Source organism: Maniola jurtina, chromosome 8, assembly GCF_905333055.1.
Source record: "Maniola jurtina chromosome 8, ilManJurt1.1, whole genome shotgun sequence".
Classification (NCBI taxonomy): domain Eukaryota; kingdom Metazoa; phylum Arthropoda; class Insecta; order Lepidoptera; family Nymphalidae; genus Maniola; species Maniola jurtina.
The window spans coordinates 13901531-13916491 of NC_060036.1; the positions used below are offsets into that span (position 1 = coordinate 13901531).

General features: G+C 36.2%; 1 protein-coding gene and 2 long non-coding RNA genes across 3 annotated transcripts in view; 2 read left to right on the forward strand and 1 right to left on the reverse strand.

The window, feature by feature from the left end:
• The window catches only part of LOC123867372 (angiotensin-converting enzyme), a 335250-nt gene that overhangs the window by 175542 nt on the left and 144747 nt on the right, over positions 1–14961 (forward strand). The gene's annotated exons all lie outside the window — the stretch shown is intronic.
• On the reverse strand, positions 1524–3872 carry LOC123867396. The gene is made up of 2 exons (XR_006796405.1): positions 3723–3872; positions 1524–1792 (listed from the first exon to the last, which is right to left on the reverse strand). It is a non-coding gene; the product is annotated as an uncharacterized LOC123867396 (long non-coding RNA).
• Positions 11069–13762, forward strand: LOC123867389. The gene is made up of 2 exons (XR_006796399.1): positions 11069–11262; positions 13490–13762. It is a non-coding gene; the product is annotated as an uncharacterized LOC123867389 (long non-coding RNA).

The following is a 14961-nucleotide window of genomic DNA, read 5'->3' on the forward strand; positions in this document are numbered from 1 at the left end:
TCAGTAGTTATTGCGTAAAAGAGTAACAAACATACACACACACACACACACACACATATACAAACTTTCGCCTTTATAATATTAGTGTGATTAGAAATATTGATGATTAGAAAAAAAATTCAAAATGGCGGAATTTATTTTTCAAAACATTTTGTATGGCGAATATTAATGTCTCATTCTCCTACAAAGGGACAGAAAACTATACGATGTTTTTCGGGAGATATGTTTGGGTGCGGAATGCGAGTCGGAAAAAATTATGACATTTCAGAAAAACAAGATGGCGGTTATGTGATTACTGCAACTCTTTTGTTTTCCAACCGATTTCGTTGAAACTCGCAATCTTTGAAGAAAGTAGTATACGGTTAATAGAAAAAGTAGATAAAATTGGGAAAACAAGATGGCCGCCATACGAATTTCGTCGGTGTCCATCTCGGAGGCTATAAAAGATAGAAGAGTGATTTCTTGGCAAAAGATGATAAGGATCATAAGGTCTACTCGGTGAAACAAACTCTACATGCTCGCGGACCTTTTTCGTGGTCCACTCACCCACGCACCCTACTAAATTATTATCTTCAACTACCCCGTTTTTACATAAATTAATATGGATGTCGTTTTCAAGGTTTTTCAGGGTGCTGATTTTGATACTGACATTCATTTTTAAATCCAAAATGACGGACTTACACTTTTCACAATAAATAGAAATGGGTATCGTTTTATGGGCTTTCCGGGGTGAATTGTGTATCTTAATAAATATATTCGGTTTAATAGAAAAAAGAAATAACATAACCACGTCGCATCGAGCGAAACACTAGTTAATATATACAGGGTGTTTGGTAATTAGTATATAATGACGACACGTACCCATGCTACTTTGATCTGATAAATACAATGCTGAAGTAATTTGACGAAATAAAATTATAAAAATTTCCATACAACTTTTTTTTTAAGTCCAAGTTTTCATGGCCCTAACGTGCCCTATGGGTGTGTATTCTAAAGCTCTAGGCGCTACCATTACCGTGCTTACGCTAACGTAGTGTAAACAAATGAACCTTTTCGAAATTACGAAACAATGAAAACAATGAGAGATGTTTGTCTCAAAAGAACCCAAACACGCCAGTGCTTGAAGCTTCGAGAGTTGTAGGTATTTGTAACAATATGTTACATATTAATTGGTATTTTTTAGCTTTTATTTTTTTAACTTATTAAAACTATCAGAGCTGTTTGGTATCACCTTTATCACACTAATATTATAAAGGCGAAAGTTTGTATGTGTGTGTGTGTGTGTGTGTGTGTGTGTGTGTGTGTGTGTGTATGTTTGTTACTCCTTCACGCAAAAACTACTAGACGGATTTGGCTGAAATTGAGAATGGAGACAGATAATATCCTGGATTAGCTTATAGGCTACTTTTTACCCCGGAAAATCAAAGAGTTCCCGCGGGATTTCAAAATTAATTAAAAGGAACGACTTTTGACTTTGCCGTAGTCGGATAAAAAGGATAAAAATAATAGGATTTGTAGGACAATTAACATGAAACAATAATATTTATTATAATATTGACCATCTGTAACGTAATAGTGAGAGTAGTGATTTTAATAAATAAGTATAATAGCACAAAATTCATGATAACCAAATATGCGTCTGTCAAGCCCAGCTGAATGTTCGCCTACTCGGTTGGAGCACACCAGCATATATCATGGCAGGCATACTCAACTGTGTTTCCACATTCTAATCTGCAGATTAAATTGCAATCAGCGTCCTCTTCACATAGTACACCGTTTTCATGGAGATTGCCTGAAAATATACACCTAAATTATCATTCACGCATTTTCTACAGAAATTCAACTACCTCATGGACAGCCATAAAGGAAAGAGTTGTGATAGCTTTGCGACACTATCCACAGGTGGGTCGCTAGTGGGTATTGAGTGGGGCGTAAAACATCAGCCTTGCTGTTGTTTGGCCGGCAGCCAAACGGATAAAATTTCATTTTAACGGTACCGGCATTCTTATTGATCAAAATCAGAAGATACGTCGTCACGAAATACGTTTAATCGCAAGCAATTGGGCAAATTCAGTTGGTCGAATGCGGAAAAACGGCATCAATTATTTACAATATCAAATTGTTGCGATTGGCTGAGTTTATAGTGTGATTGTTGGAACAATGTATTGTGGCCAATAGTGAGCGACCATCAAATAATCACAGGTGTTTGCAACCGTGATATTGAAGCTGTTTTACCGTAATCGAGCACCTGGCTTTCACTTGCTGACTGTTATCTTTGCTTATTTGACGAAGCCATGAAATTCTTCTCAGTGGGATTTTCTGCAATGGATCATAATAAAAATAAGTACGGGAATAAATTGGACGTATCGAATTCACTGCGATTAAAAGTGTCTAAAATCAAAGTCGACGTTAGCGTTATGGCAAAAAATGGAAAACAAATAAAGAGGCTTTATGCTAAGGCCCCTTTAGCTGGTTCACAGAATGGTTTTTGTTTTTTTTGTTATGGCTGTCCTGAAAATTAAAAAAGTGTTATTTCTTGAGCACTCGCACTTGACCAGTTTTGTCTAAATCGTAGTAATAATTTCAGTTTTAATTTTGTAGTTTCTAGATATATTTTTTTGAAATTTTTCTTTTTCCATGTATTAGTTCTGTGTTGTAGTTAAATCAATCTTTACTTGATATTAAACTCTTCTCATTAAGTGTCACGTTCAGTGCGTAAAGTAAAAAAAACATTATAACTGTATGTTCTTCTTAATTAAACTATCATTTAATCTTAGATACGATATGAATACATTCAAGGCAAGAATGAATAGGCATCTTCTAGGCAAGCGCGCTCCAACTTAGACCTCATCATTACTCCCAAATCTCCCAATTCACAATTGACCTGCGTGGTGGACTATGGCTTAATCTGAGAAGAGACCCATGCTCAGTAGTGGGTGGCGATGGGTCTAGATTTTCCAACGCTTGAAATTTTTCATCTTGGTGAGGTGTAAAGTCTCATTTACTAAGCTAACATACTGATCACGATCAATTATAGGTTACCCGTTGAGGAGTTCCATCCTTTACTTCCGAAACTGTTCATCAAATCTTCACCAAACTTAAATAGAAAGGCATTCCAAACCAGATGCTTTTGACGATTCAAAAGTACTTGTAAAAGTCTGACTGAGTAGAAATATTTTGAATTTGAATTTGAGTACCAACCTGATAGTACACCTTTGTTATGAAAAAATAATTGTGAAAATCAGTTCGAATTTGATGGAATTATGGAGTAAAATCGATAAATGATGTTACCGGTTGAGGACTGTCATCATCTATTTCCGAAACTGTTTATCAAATCTTTATCAAGCTAACATGGCATGAACCTGACAGTACAATCGTTGTAAAGAAAGAAGAATGGTGAAAGTCGGTTTATATTTGACAAAGTCATGGAGTAAAATCGTTAAAAAATACTTACCTATATCTACCAATGTACCAAATTTCAGTTTTCACGTGGTGCGCGTAATACAGACAGACAAACATACCAAAAAAATTGTTTTGGGGTCTATATCGATAATAATGTTTCCTCCGATTAAAATTTTCAAAATATATATTATATAATGTGCAGAAATAGTCAAGTTACAATTTAATTATAAGTATTATTAGAATAATAAAACAATAAAAAGAACATAACGACAACAACAACATAAAATTATAATATTTTGATGTAAAAATCTTTTACTTACCCGGAAATTGGGTCATGACATGGTCCAAAAAGCTAACAAGTAAAACTATGGCAAATATATTATAAGTGTGTACTTTCATGATGGTAGAATAAATATTATGTGGGATTAATCAATATGGAGCGAAAAGCCTTCACAATATTAATGCCTGATATAAACTACAGCTCGTTTATATATATATACATATACTGCAATTTGATATAATAGCAATAGTTGCGAAAAGCGTAAAACACATTTATCAGTGTGGTTTATTTGCATTTGTTAAGGGCGCGCTTACATTTAAACCAAAAAATGCAAGTTTTCGAGCTCCAAATTAACCATCATAAGAAAGACTTCCACATAATTGAAAACATGTTTAAAATAAATCAACCTTTCGTTGTAACATTTTGCAAAAACTATTTTATTTATTTTGTAGTGATTAATCTGCTGCGCCTTGTTTTAGTGAAAAAATAACAGACTCAACTTTGAAGTCCTAAATCTGTCCTTAGAAATCATGTGATTTACTGGAAAAAAATATTCAGATACTAGAAGATGCCCGCGGCTTCGCCCGCGTGGATTTCGGTTTTTTAAAATCCCGTAGGAACTCTTTGATTTTCAGGGATAAAAAGTAGCCTATGTGCTAATCCAAGATATTATCTATCTCCATTCCAAATTTCAGCCAAATCCATTTAGTAGTTATTGCGTACACACACACACACACACACACACACACACACACACACACATACAAACTTTTGCCTTTATAATATTAGTGTGAAGTGTGATTAGATTAGATTGACACATAATGTACTAAAATATGGACCTTTAATCACATTAATGGGGAAAAAAAGAACTGTTGCCAATTTTTGCAAATTATATACCTAGTTTAACACGATTTTTTGTATTGAATAAAGTATAACCTCATTCAAAAATTTATGTGAAAATAAACCATGTTCTTTAACGAATCTATTTATGTAGTTTTGGTAACAATCCATTTATTTGATCTAACATAAATAAAATAATAAACATCACTCCAAATTGCAATAAGTAGCCACGCAATAAACAAAATGGTCTTTTTAAATATGATACATTAAATGTCAATAGGAAAAATAGATTTATTTTAAACATGTATTCAAAAATGTGAAAGTTTTTCCTATAATGGTTTTAGCGCTTGAAATCATATTTTTTTTGATTTTTGTGATAGCGCGGCCTTAATGGATATATTATTTCTGTATAAATTATAATATGTTCTGATTTCCGATATAATAATAATATCACAAATGATTATTATTTATATTATTTATTATTACAATAGTATTATTTTTTAATTAAATACAGTTTGTAATATTTATATAATATTAAAGTTATATTAAAATTATTATTTAATTTTTCTTACCTAATAAAAATTAAATACAGTTTTATTGCTATTGTGTCGAGCGGGATGTCCAACAGCAGCATGCAGCATGTCGACACCAAAAAGAAAATATTCTAATTGGTAGACAAATAAAATCATTGGGAATGCCGTCAATCAAGAATACGCTGTCGACAACGCACGACCACGGCCTTTGTATTGAATCTCAATCAAGACGATGATAGCACTAAGCACAATCTTGTTTCTTTCTTTTTAGTTTATTTTACTTGTACCAAGTCGGGTTCAAGTTATCTTATTTTTCCCGTAGTCGGGTTATAGTTTTTTCAACTTTTTTTTAAATTGTATTTATGATAAAGCACCAATCTAAAGTATGACGTAAGTGACGTGTGTTTATCTGTACGTTTGGCTAAAATGCGTAGGTATTAAGTATACGATGCCAAATATCTTTCTTTCATTAGGGCGTAGCTTAACTTGTTGTCCTTCCCTGGTATGCAAGCTATATTTGTGCCAAAAGTCCAAATTGGTTATACTAATAGGCCATGGAAAGCTAGCAGCAGACATGCAGACAGACACTTTCGCAGTTATAATAGAACGGAATTTTATATAAAAAAGATAAAAACGGAACACAAGTGTCACGCTGACATGTTATACAATCAGCTGTTCTTTATAAGGGGCAAGCGACGGGTCTGCCCGCGAAATTCAAATTTAATTTGGTTTTTCGCTATTTGTAAGCTAATACGACAAAGTAGGCTTATGGCAGTCTAATTGCGCCAATGGGAGTATCATCTCCACGTGTTTATATAACAATCTTTACTTGAATGGGTTCAGTTTAATAAATTAGCTATAGTATCGACTAGAGTAACTCACGTCAAACTCATTATTTTGACTGATTTCTTGAGAACACTTTCAAGTAAAGATCTTTATGTAAACCTGTGAAGAGGATACTGCCATTGGCGAAATTAGTAAGTATATCATACGCCTATTTTGTCGTATTAGTTTACAAATTGCAACAGACCAAATTAAATTTGAATTTCGCGGGCACACCCGATAACTGTGTAAATTTAAATAGAAATAAGTGAAAATCAGTGTGAAATTGTTATTAAGTGGTTTTAAATTAATTATAATAATCTGTGACATGCAACTAGAAATAACCGATAAAACCATAATGGTCTCAATACGGAAGGCGGCTGTCGAGTGTTTGAATATCGGCGGCTTAAACCAGAGAGTATTGCTTCGATTACCTAGCTTATACTTATCTTTTATGTATTTTAGTGTTAATTTCACCAACTTCGAGTAACGTTTAATCGAGGAAGAAATTGGCCGTAAAGACAGTTTTTGTATTGAAAACCTGTCATTTCCTCAGATAAGACTTATTTTGCGTTGGTGAAATCGACTATCTTACCGAATATTACTACCCGACTGCGGCAAAGCCAAAAGGAAGGGTTACTAACCACTTTAAAATTTTTGCTTTTTTTTGCAAACAATTGCTTATTTTTTATAATATCAATGATTTACTACACACCAAACAGTTCGGTTTTACATTGTGTCGCTGCACCCACGCACCCTACTAAATTTTTATCTTTAACTACCCTGTTTTTACAAAAATTAATATGGATGTCGTTTTCAAGGTTTTTCAGGGTGCTGATTTTGATACTGTCATTCATTTTTAAATCCAAAATGACGGACTTACACTTTTCAGAATAAATAGAAATGGGTATCGTTTTATGGGCTTTCCGGGGTGAATTGTGTATCTTCACACTAATATTATAAAGGTGAAAGTTTGTGTGTGTGTGTGTGTGTGTGTGTGTGTGTGTGTGTGTGTGTGTGTGTGTGTGTGTGTGTGTGTGTGTGTGTGTGTGTGTGTGTGTGTGTGTGTGTGTGTGTGTGTGTGTGTGTGTGTGTGTGTGTGTGTGTGTGTGTGTGTGTGTGTGTGTGTGTGTGTGTGTGTGTGTGTGTGTGTGTGTGTGTGTGTGTGTGTGTGTGTGTGTGTGTGTGTGTGTGTGTGTGTGTGTGTGTGTGTGTGTGTGTGTGTGTGTGTGTGTGTGTGTGTGTGTGTGTGTGTGTGTGTGTGTGTGTGTGTGTGTGTGTGTGTGTGTGTGTGTGTGTGTGTGTGTGTGTGTGTGTGTGTGTGTGTGTTACTTCTTCACGCAAAAACTACCGGACAGATTTGGCTGAAATTTAGAATGGAGATATAATATAGTATCCTGAATTAGCACATAGGCTACTTTTTATCCCGGAAAATCAAAGAGTTCCCACGGGATTTCCAAAAACCTAAATCCACGCGGGCGAAGTCGCGGGCATCGGCTAGTAATAAATAAATTCGGTTAAACAGAAAAAAAATAACATAACGTCGCATCGAGCGAAACACTACTTAATATATACAGGGTGTTTGGTAATTAGTATATAATGACGACACGTACCCATGCTACTTTGATCTGATAAATACAATGCTGAAGTAATTTGACGAAATAAAATTATAAAAATTTCCATACAATTTTTTTTTTATGTCCAAGATTTCATGGCCCTAACGTGCCCTATGGATGTGTATTCTGAAGCTCTAGGCGCTTGTTTTGTTTGTTTTATCTCCTAAGATAAAGAAAGACCTTCTTGCAAGACAGACGTGCCCGGGGTCTCTCTATCGTTGTAAGCTCGCGCGCCCACAAGGGCGCGGGAGAGGCACGTCCGAGGCAATGGCCTCCTGCATGCGGGATCTGCCGGCTGGCGTGACTGGGCCAGGATCCTTGGGTTGACCCTTGGGCCTACGGGCTTTCTCCCTCAGTGAGGAAGAGAGAGCTGAGAGCGGTCCTTACGCTGTCGTGGTCCGACCTTGCCGGGTGGAACCCGCTTGTGGGAAGCCCAGCAGAGGACACGCTCCGAGGCATCTATGTGGCGCGGTTCTCTACTTCCTCCTGTCTGGCGTCCCTGGTAGGCTGGGCCTCACCGGTGAAGGCGGCGTGTCGTCGCAGTCCCTCCAGGATGCACAGGAGTGGGTCTGCCCCGCCATTTTTGATGGCGTGGAAAACGTCTTGGAAAACGGAAAATGTCTCAAACGCCACGGCTTTGATGGCCACGACGCTTGGTTCGGCGGTCCTCTTGGGCTGGAGCGGGATTCCCTCGGCAGGTCTGGGTTTCTGGACAGGCGGTGAGGGTGCGCGGGTTGGCGACATCGCTTTCCTGCATCGACGACCTCTCCTCTTCCTGCCAGGAGCTCTCTCCGTGGTCTCTCGGGGCTTCGGATCGTTCGCTGGCGTCCGTACCCTGGAGCCAGTAGTCTCAGTGCGCGGCGGTGGTCTTGAAACTGTGGCCGCGACTTTGCCTGCGCGTCTGTTCCGTGCCTCCTTACGGAACACGGGACAGCCCACGTGGTTTGCAGGGTGGCTGCCTCCGCAGTTTGCGCAGGTCGCTGGATCTTCACGGGGGCAGATCACACAGGCCTGCCGCCTGTGGCAATTTGCTGAGGCGTGGCGGAAGCCCTGGCACCTATGGCATTGAGAGGGGCCCTTTTTCCCTCTCCAGGCCTCAATGCGGACTCCCTCCATGCAGAGCAGCTCGGTGACCTCGTACACTGCTGGAATCGTGTCAGCTGTGCGACGGAGCATGGCGAAGAAGAGGCAACCTGGTCTGCCTTTCCTCGCCTTGATCTGGCGCACGTACTCTGGTTCGAACCCCAGCTGGCGGAGTTCCTCTTCGATTTCTGCCGGCTCGGTGTTAAAAGGAAGGCCGTGGATTGCGACCTCCAGACTCAGCCGGCAGTGAATAGGAAAACCAGGATACGCCCTCCGTCTTCTCCAGGACGGTAAGATACCTTTGGACGAGGCGGAATTCGTAGTCCTCCTGCGGAGTAAACTTGATGCCCTTTCCATATGCGCGGGTTGCTGGGTTTCTGCCTAACTGAATTGAAACTGAAGCTTGAATTTTTACATTCTTGTAAGTATGTTATGTGTTTATATGATAAAACCAGTTTCTGAGTAGGTCTTCACACCTTTCCAATCGTTAAATAATTCAAAGGCTTTGAATTATTTTTCACCTGACTTTTCCGGAAGAAAGTTTAATTCAGCGTTATACTAGAATCACTCGTATTGTTATTTAAAAAAAAAAAAACACTATTATCTACAAAGAAATTAGATAGGTATGTATATGTAGTTATTAAGACTTAAGACCTTAGGTATAGACAATTTGTCTTTTGTTTTCCCGCCATGTTTTATTCCTTTTTAATATGCGTTCAGAATTGTGTCAATCGTAAAATAAAATATATTAATTAATAAATTTTAAATTTCTTTTATGTTACACGTTGTGTTACAGAATTATAAAAGTCTAAATTATGCAATATTATATACAACATTTCCGAACGTTTCTTGTGACGATGAATTGAAGAAATGCCAATCCAAAGCGTTCTAAATTCAGAACACTTTTTCTCACACCAGTGAGCAAAAACGAGTTTTGCTCACTGGTTTTGGGCAACAAAGGCACCCTGTTTGAGCTAGAAAGGTGAAAATAACTATTAAATACAAAGAACATAAGAAAAAGTTACATAATAGAAGCAGTACTTTAAGCTGTTGATTTTCAAACACTCGACAGCCGCCTTCTGTTTGAGTCCTTATTCTGGTTTTATCAAATATTTTATATTTGCATTTCACTGTTTATTACAATTAATTTAAAACCACTTAACAATTTCACACTGGATTTCTACTTATTGCTATTTAAATTTAGTTACTTACTGATAATTTAATTTAATTTAAGGAACAGCTAATTTTATGGCTGTCAGCTTGAAGGTTTACCGTTTTTACCAGAAGATATAATATTCCGCACTTATGTAAGATTATAATTGCAAAAGTGTCTGTCTGTCTTCTAGCTTTTCATGGTCCATTAGTTTAACTGATTTAGACTAAAGGTACAAAGATTATATCTCGGGGTAGGACATAGGCTACTATTTATCCCGGAAAATTAAAACTTTCGCACGGGATATTTTAAAAGCAAAATCCACGCGGATAAAATCGCAGTCATCATCGAGTTTTTAATATTTCCCGAAACTCGCGTGTATAAAGACAGCTACACCCGTTTTTCAATAAATGATCAAATATAAACGAACACGTAGGTATTGCTGTCGTCCGTAGGTACATCGGAGTTCACGAGTTACCCCTAGTTACCCAAAAGACATCGGCCACTTGTCCTTTTCTACGTGCCACTCGTGGTTCTTCAAAATCAAATATCTTTATGTTGTATAGTAGCTCGCTACATGAAATAAAGATATTAGTTCCTTACATATGAAATTGGCGTTTGTGAGGAACAAAATCGTTTTTTTAATATAATATATTGATTTAACCAAAGTACGTACCATTGCTATCTATGCACTTTTGCCATGTCATATGTACATATTTCATTGATCGCTTTACTAAAATAAACCACTCGGACGGGAACCAATAAAATCTTTGAAGGCGCTTTGGACTGCCCCATCGGAGATGAATTTTTTCTCTTGCAAGAAGTTATCCAAGTTTCGACAAAAATGGTATTCTGTTGGAGCAAGATCCAGGAAGTACGGTGGATGTTTTAGACAATCCAATTGAAGCTCCTCTAATGTGGTAGCCGTCTGTTGTGCAGTATGTGGTCTAGCGTTGTCCTGAAGCAGCAGTGGCCTAGAGCGATTGAGCAGCATCGGTTGTTTAGCAGCTAGCTTTTCCATCATGGTATGCGGTTGCTGACAATAGACATCCACCGTAATCGTCTGGCCAGATTTAAGAAAGATATAACAAACGTGTTAATATTTTAAGAAAAATTATCCACTTGTATAAGAATGTAATTCATTTTTTTGAGAAAAAATAAAAATTCATATTATAATAATAATAAAAAATTATTAATAATGTTATTATGTCTGTTAACAGAATATATTTTCATTTATAAAGAAATAATATATCCCTTAACAGCTGTAAATAAACCACACGGATAAATGTATTTTACGCTTTTGCTATTATATCAAATAGCAGAATAATATATATACGTATCTTATCACACGTACATATAAACGAGCTGCATTTTATATCCAAGAGTATATTGTGAAGGCTTTTCCCTCTATATTGATTAATATCAAATAATAATATATTTATTCGACCATCATGAGAGTGCACATTTATTGTACATTTGCTATAGTTTTACTTGCTAGCTTTTTGGACCATGTCATGTCCCAGCGTCCTCCGGGTAAGCAAAAGATTTTTACATTAAAATGTTACATTAATCATCATAATAATTGGGTGCAGCAGGGCAGGGCAATTTATGAGATTTCACATCTCACCAAGTTGAAAGATTTCGGGAATCGATCCATCTAGAACCATCGACCGCTCACTACTAAGCACAGATCTCGTCTCAGATTAGGCCATAGGCCACCACGCTGGCCAATTGTAGACTGGCAGACTTCACACACTTTGGAGAACAGGTTACAGAAACAACAGGCATACAGGTTTCCTCACAAAGTTTTCCTTCACCACTAAACGAATCGATTTAATTCCTTAAAAAGCACATAGCTCCAAAAAGTGAGAGTATTCCAGGCATTAAACCCCGGATCTCTCGAATATGATGCTATCATCTAAAGCACTAGGCCAGTGGTTCCCAAAGTTGTCCGCAGAGATGTGCAAAATATGTAATAAAATGTATTTAAATGCAAAATGCAAATACTTTTTGTATTTTGTTTTTTCAAATACAAAATACAAAATATTTTTTCATTTTATATTTAAAATATTAAATGCAAAATACGTATTGACAAAATGCTTTATTAAAATAGAATACTTTTAGTTTTAAACTATCTTTAGTTTTTTAAAGTTTATTTATTTCAGCCAGCTAACAGGCTGGTAAATCTACTTTGATAACTTACTTAAATTAAATTTACTTGACAGATTTTCATAAAATAATTTGCTCAAATACACTGTCGCTCATCTTTCTCTTGTGTGGTCTCATAATCATGCCATCATAAGAAAAAAGCCCTTCTACCAGCGCAGAGCTAGGCAAGCAGGTATTATATTTCAAGAATAACATCGTTACTGTAGGGTATTTATTTAATTATTGCAGGCTGACATCATTACCCTTCAAAAAATCCTTCAACTAAATTATTTCGTTACTATTTTATCAGAAAGCAAGATAACCTTATAAGAAGTGTAAAAAGAGATCATTCGTTCGTTCGGTTCAACGCATTTGGCAACCTAAGTAGTATTTTTACTATATTAAGTAGCCTGACAAAAAAACAATTCAATTCAGTGCCTGAGTAAAAAAAGAGTACCAGTTTTCACCACATTAATTATTGATTCTTTGATAAACAAAATTTAGGAAAAAGTATTTTGCATTTTGAAAATAAAAATATATTTATAATATGTCCTAAAAGGTATTTCAAATAAAATATAAAATGCTTTTCTAAAAAAAGTATTTAAATACAAAATGGAAATAGGTATTTAGTATTTTGCATTTCAAATAGGTATAAATGTTATTTTTAAAACGTCACATCTCTGGTTATCAGGCCCGCGATCTACCTATAAATAATTTAAAGCTCAAGACCCACTCCATGCCAAACGTGAAAAAGCGACATCATATTATGGTTGCTGCAGCATTTCCTCGATAATTATATATTTTTTTGTGAGATAGTTTTGCGCTTGACGACAATCCTGCCTGAGAAACACAGCAACGATGCGGTACAAGATAGCTAGAAGATGCCTATTCGCTCTTTTGGATGTTTTCTTTTTTGAATGTGTTCATCCATTACATCCAGTTATAATAATAATCTATACTAATAAATAAAATAGGAGTGTCTGTCTGTAATTTCGAAATAACTACCTCATATTAAGCTCATATGGTTATTTGAACGATACCATAACTGAATCACACGTTTTTAAAATTTTTGTCTGTCTGTCTGTCTGTCTGTCTGTCTGTCTGTCTGTCTGTTTGAAAAGGCTAATCTTTGGAACGGCTGAACCGATTTTGACGGGACTTTCACAGGCAAGTAGAGGATTGACCAGGGCGTAAAATAGGCTACTTTTTTAACCGACTTTTAAAAAGGGAGTTGTGTTTTTCTACCTATGTACACCGAAATCTCCGAGATTTCTGAACCGATTTGCGTCATTTCTTTTTTAATCGATAGAGAAACTTTGCGACATTGTTTCATAAAAAATTTGGAGTCCAACTCCTCAATCCTGATGCTGCAGGGGATCTGACCAATCCACGCGGGCGAAGCTGCGGGCATCAGCTAGTAATTAATAAGAATGCCGGTACCGCAAGAAATTTAATTTTATTCATTTGGCTGCCGGCCAAACAACAGCGAGGCCGACGTTTTGCGACTCATCTGTGTATAGTTTGAGGAAGACTGCATAAGCTACTACTTTTTCTTGTATGGAAGGCCGTAAGGTGTTTGAATGTCAATGCTAATTTTGGTGAATGTTTTCAGATCATGGCCGTATACCTTGCCATAGTTTAGCAGAGTGCGCGGAAACCTGCAGAAGTCGCTGTCCTGATGACACTGAGCCTTTCTGCGATGGCACTTGTTGGTGTGCTCCAGCCTGGTTGTAGTAAAACAAGGCGGGTCGACCAACAACTGATTTATTATATCAAAATACCCTCAAGTATATTATAATAATTACACTACATCTTTCTTTTTCTATATTGAAAAACAATTGATGTATGAGACATGCATAAAAATTAAAATCCTTTAATATCTCTATTCATCTTGTCATATTACAAAATCTGTTACTCACCGTATAAAACCATTCTATTACATATTCCAATATAAAATAAAAATGCACAACACAAAATAATATTAGTATACCTTTACTAAATTAAAATAATCTATACATATAATAAAATTGTAGAAAAGTGGTGTCTGTACAATGGAAATATATAAAAAAAAAGTAGCAGGGGTTGTTATTATATCGATGCCGAACCCGAAATTGTAATTAATTTTTTTTGTCTGTTTGTCTGTTTGTCTGTGTGTTAGTGCACGCTAATATCAGAAACGGCTTATTCGATTTAGATACGGTTTTCACTAATATATTGTAGTAAGCTTCACTTAACATTTAGTGTTTATTTCATGTCAATCGGTTCATAAATAAAAAAGTTATGTCAATTTAAAGAATCACGGCGAACATTTTTAACGTACAGAGTACGTAGTACACGCCTCGCGCCTAAGCGTCTATATAAAGCGCGCTGAGAGCCGTTCCACGCGAACGAAGTCGCGGGCACAGCTAGTTCATTACTAAAATTCATCATTGAATAAAAAAAGAGATAAAATAACAATGGTTTAGGTACAAGTTATATTAACAACCTACGCAACAACACTATTCTGAATTATTTTTATCATTTAAACGGCAACTCAAAAGAACCAAGCCGTTCGAACTAGTGTCAAAAAGTGCATAAATGCAGTGATTGTGTAATAGTGTTTGTGCTACTTTATTTTTATCTAGGTCACAATAACATAGTGGACTGTAAGCATATTAGAATAAACTAAGGACAATTATTGGACTGAAATTAGATTTAGAAACCTGTCTCATCAAGTTTGAGGAGTTCGGACTTAATCAGCGCAATCATGAAGCCATTGCTTGAAATTTAGAATTCAAATTAAAATTCAAAATATTTCATTTAATTAAACTTTTACAAGTGCTTTTGAATCGTCAAAATAATCTACCACTGGTTCGGAATGCCGTTCCTACCGAGAAGAACCAGCTATAAAACCGACTTCAAAAACCATAAGCACTAAAAAGTAAAAAATAATTTTTGTTTCTACACGTGTAATGTATACATACATTACACGTGTAGAAACAAAAATTATTTTTTACATTTTAGTGCTTGTGGTTTTTGAAGTCAGTTTTATTTTTCTTTTGAAATTTTTTTATTTCACAATTTGTACTATTTACATTTACATTA